Below are 4,908 nucleotides of genomic sequence, written 5' to 3' on the forward strand. Positions count from 1 at the left end.
TAAGCCACATTTGGAGATTTTATATTCAATTACCTGAAGTATTTACAGCTTCTTTAGAATAGCCAGAGCCCCTCCAGTATATTAAATTTTAACACTGTTTAAGCCATACGTTGTGGTGGTTGTCTGACTGTCTACCAGGTGACGCAAATTTATTTCACAACAACAAAATTCTCAAGGTTTCAAGGATCTAGAGGAAATTCATGTAACACAACTGCCATCTAAAAAGCCCTTACCAATGTTATCTGCATTTAGCCAAAATACCATTTCAGTTTTTTCTGAAAAGCTGCTGTTTAAGGTCTTTTACGGTGAGAAACAAAATGATGATATAGTGTATTAATGAAAAGGACCAAACAAATGTTTGTCCCACTAGCTGAGCTTCTTGGAAGATAAGTTTCTTTTGTAGAATATGAAAAAACAATCAAGTAATTCTTCAGGCCATTAAAGGAAACCTGCACACCTGAAAGCTTTTGTCCAGCTCTAACAGTTCTAATAAAGGCACAGTTTTTTCTCTAAAAAGCCAATACCTTTTCCATAACCTTTCTATCCCTCCTCACATGTGACCGTCACCAACACAGGACTGCTCTTTGCACTTAGGTCACAGACATTCAGACCACCTATCTTTTACACTGTTTTCAACAACAAACCACTCCAGTAAGCGAGCATAACTTATCGCACCCTCAAATGGGACACAGCGTGGGGAACGCTGCATCTTCACAGTGCAGATTTCGGCATTTTTCTTGGGATGCCATCTGGCAGAAAAAGGTAGTTGGACAGACTGGTCAGCTGAAACCCACCAGCGCACCAACATTTCAACTTGGCCATGAGAATGCTTACGATATGAGCGCTCTTCATCTGATTAAGAATGACAAGGATAAGACTTTCACGTTATGGAGATACCCTCTAGGAAGACTGCTTCTTTCAAGTGTTTGCATCTGCAATAGGTCTGTTTCTGACAGACTTTTTAGTTTATTTATAACTAGTCAGCAGAATGAATCTCGGTTAACTGGGATAGCCATGGTCTTCAGTGTTAAGTCTCAGGATTAAACAGATATCAGCCAACTAATGCAGAAAGCCCAGCACTATAAAAATGTGGCCCCGATGGCAGCCTCCCATTATTAGTTTTCATACTTCCTGATTATTTCCAATTTGAAGATTTTAAGACACTCACAACAGAGTCTCCAAAATGCTGTGAACTATGACAAAATTAACAAACTGTCAACAGGCACCACGCATGTATTAGATCACTGTCAAATTATTTCTGAAGACAGCGAGCAGTGACATTGAAATTTACTGTTACACAAGCTCAGAGGAGTAATCAAGCTGATTAACTGAGAAAATAAATTCAGTAGCTAAAACTGAACTTCATCTGCCATTTGGTTAAGTGATAGTAAAGTCTGTTAGACTAGGACTTTCAGGATTTATCCACATACATCTTACCAGTTTTCAGAGTAAGCCCATCATTTCAGTAAAGACAGACTTTACAAGGCAAAGTTTGTTACAGCAGCCATAAAACATATGGGAGTCTAAAAAGATAGCAGCAAATGGTCAATCTTTCTAATAAGTGGGAGAGTTTAACTTGAGAATTTGACAAAACCCAGGAGAAATAAATGCACAGATGAAATAAAGTAACCAGAGCAAAAATATTTATGATTGTAGAACATATTGCCACAAGATATGACCAGACCCAAAAATTGAGTATAATCTCAGCTGTCCACTTTCAAAGGGGAGAAGGAAGTGAACACAACAAGAACAAAAAAGAAAACCCTTTTCAGAACATAAAAGAAGGTAGAGTAATGACAACCAGAAGATTCAGTCTAAGCCAGTTTCACATGTTGGACCTTCAGGCGGTTACTGGCTTAATCCATACAGGAAGAAACAGTTGAAAACTTTAGATTTGTTCTGCTTCCTCTGCTGGAGTAGGTCCCCATTTCTCTCTGCCCAGCTGGAAGGCTAAAGAAATCACATGTTTTAAGATGGTGAGTAAGCGTGAATAAGCATGATATTCCAGTCAACTACATCGTCTGTTTTCCTTGGTACAAGTTCCAGTCCAAAAAAAAAAAAAAAATCATGTGGATAGCATTGTTCAAGAATACCTCAATATTTCCAAGTCTAAAGTCCCCCACTTTTCTTTGTAACCAATGATACAAGTATGGAGGAAAGAAAATCTGTTTCACTTATAGGCAATAGGGCATTGGGTTGTTACATGGTTGGGGTTTAAAAAAAAATTAAAAGAGGGAGAGAAAGAAAAACAGGGACTGTTACTTGGCCATCAACAGGATGCAACATTTTACGGTCAACATCAAAGTAACCAAAGACATCAGCTAGGTTATCCTGTAATCCTTTTACTCTTTTAAAGAGACTAATTAGGAACATGGCCTTAACTCACAAATAAGCAATTTAAAAGCACAAGGGAATAACATCGGTAGGAATTTCAGGGCTCAGGAACTCAAAGAGACAGTATTACAGTATAAAAACACAAGAAGGGAAGTGCAGTGCCTCTCAACGTATCTCCAGGGGAATCATCTAGTAATCTGCTGGTCTATAGCGGCTTTGGATGACAACTGTAATACCCGTACCCTTGCATGTCTGGAAGATAAATGCACAAAGCCACACTGGGAAAAGATTTAGACAACAGAAGCACACTGAAGCTTGCAGACTTTGCAATTAAGGATTAATGAGGTATAAAACCAGTTAATAGACACTTTGACCAAACTAAAAGCTAAATTTAAGCTAATGCTGCATAAAAATTAAGCAAGTAGTACTCATTGTTCATGGCTCCACCCTAATATTAGCACTATCTGTAGAAAACAGCTCTTGACTTGGAAAATGGAAAGGCTGCATTTACAGGAAACTAAGATCTTGTGTTACTATTGCAACACAAGATTTCAACCCCCATTTGAACAGTCAGCTGATGCCAGCAGTCATTTTCCAGCACTGTCTTAATTTCTTCTTCCCCATCCTCTCAAACTGATGTCCATGGTGGTTTATGATTTCTGAATGCCATGCTTTATCCCCCAATTATAAAGTTAAGACTAGTTCTTTCCCCACATAAGAGAGTAAAACTGTTTTCAAGAAGACTCGACATAATAAACTGACAAGCACAGCAAAAATAATCTGCAATATTTTTGGTAATTCAAAGACATGTAGACACTGATCTCACTTATTCTTAAATAGAAAATAGTAACATGTAGGTACTATTAAACATTTATGCTTGCTGCTCATTGAAAAGACCTTTAAAAATACCATACAAAGCCGCCAAACATGCAGTTGCTGCAGATCTGCACCATCCCAAACTCAGCACAAATACAACTTACAATATATCGAAGATCTGCCTCAGTTACTCAAACTGCCACTTACAAATGCCAACCTACACTCAGCACATTCTCACCTAAGTGCTAGAAACAGGTGGGCTCATAAACCACCTTCAGCAGTCTGTCAGCAGGTCTTCCTCCTTTTCCATCCCTTCTCCAGTTCATCAAGTGGTATTAGCATTTGAAATACCACGCTAGATCAAATAGCCCGTGTACTTTGCTGAAGTATTGCATTACAATGAATAAAATTATCACCAAATCGCTTTTATTCCCAGCTGGAGTAGAAATTCTCTGAGGAAAGCTAGTAAAATCTTAGGAAGAAATTATGCTGGGCAACTGCACTGAATGGAGAGATCTTGACATACATGTGTCACAGCTATCATCCAGAAGCCATTCACATAAAATTTCTTTCTTGCCCTGAAGTGAATTCCAAGTGTGACATTTAGAAAACCTCATCTAAGTCAGGATTTTGTCTCTGACGAAAGGAAGAGGAAACACATTTGATTTGCCATCAGTTATTTTCAACTGCAGAACAAGAGGTGGGCCCATGTACTAAGGAAGGGCTGCAGGCAGAAGGCAGCGGCAGCGTTCCTGTTCCGTAACCTTGCTGCTGGCTCACTGCAGGGCCACAGACAAGCAGATTCAGTTCCACCCACCCAAGATGGTGGGGTGACCTGGCACAGAAACCCAGCCACTGTCACCGCCTATCCTTAGAACGGACTGAGGCATATCCCTGCGGATTCTTGTTGGGTGTCTTTCAGAACGCTCAGCACGTTTCTTTACTCACGGAAACCTTACTCGGGGAGGGGTCTGCTTTGCATCCTTGGCCTTTTTTCTCCTAAGAAACGGGGCCAGGAAGAGCAGGGCCGCCGCCAGCGGGTTCTGCCACTGCTCCGTACGGACAAAGGACGCAGCGCTGCATGTTACTCGCTTCAGCCGGAGCCAGAGGCGGCAAGGTCGGCCTCCGCTCGCAGAGCAGCCCGCTGTCCTTACGGTGCTGCGGGAGGCGAAGGCCGCCCACCCAGGAGACACCCCCCACCCCCACAGCGCGCTCTGCGGGTGCTGCCGCCCCGCAGGGCTCCGCAAGGCGAAGGGCGGCCCTCAGGGGGCGGCCCTCAGAGGGGACCGCCGGGCCGCCGAGACGAACACCCATCCCCTCACACCGCGACCCACCGAGGACGCCTCACCTGCGGCCGGCACACGCGAAACCCCGCTCCCTCCGGCGGCGGCGGCAGAGGAGGCGCTGGATCAGCTGATGGCCGCCGCAGCGCGCATGCGCCTCAGCACCACAGCCGGAAGCGCGTCCCGCGAGCCGGCGTCCCCACACGCTTACTTCCGGGCGGCGCTTTCCCGCCGGGCCCGGGGCTTCTTCCGGCCGCCCGCCCTAGCCTGCTAGCGGAGCGTTAGCTACCACGCTATTGGCTGGCTCCGCATCACGTGACCAGAGGCACAGCTCCCTTCCTCCGCCCCGCCTCCTCCTCCTCCCCGCGGGGAGCGGCGCGTGCGCGGCGGGGGCGGGAAGGCGGGGGGGGTGAGGGGTCATGGCGGCGAGGCGGCGGGCGGGGGCGCGCGCGGCGTGAGGTGAGGGGTCACGGGG

The 4,908-nt window shown here is 45.0% G+C and overlaps 1 protein-coding gene across 1 annotated transcript in view; it reads right to left on the minus strand.

Annotated features, from left to right (window-relative positions):
* The window catches only part of ATP6V1A (ATPase H+ transporting V1 subunit A), a 31,462-nt gene extending 26,810 nt beyond the window's left edge, over nt 1-4,652 (minus strand). Inside the window, exon 1 of the mRNA XM_055711251.1 lies at nt 4,499-4,652. The gene's annotated coding sequence lies outside the window, so the exon portion shown is untranslated. The remainder of the gene's footprint in view (nt 1-4,498) is intronic.
* Nucleotides 4,653-4,908: the final 256 nt, after the last annotated feature.

The sequence above is a fragment of the Falco cherrug genome, chromosome 5 (genome assembly GCF_023634085.1).
Source record: "Falco cherrug isolate bFalChe1 chromosome 5, bFalChe1.pri, whole genome shotgun sequence".
In the NCBI taxonomy this organism is placed as follows: Eukaryota; Metazoa; Chordata; class Aves; order Falconiformes; family Falconidae; genus Falco; species Falco cherrug.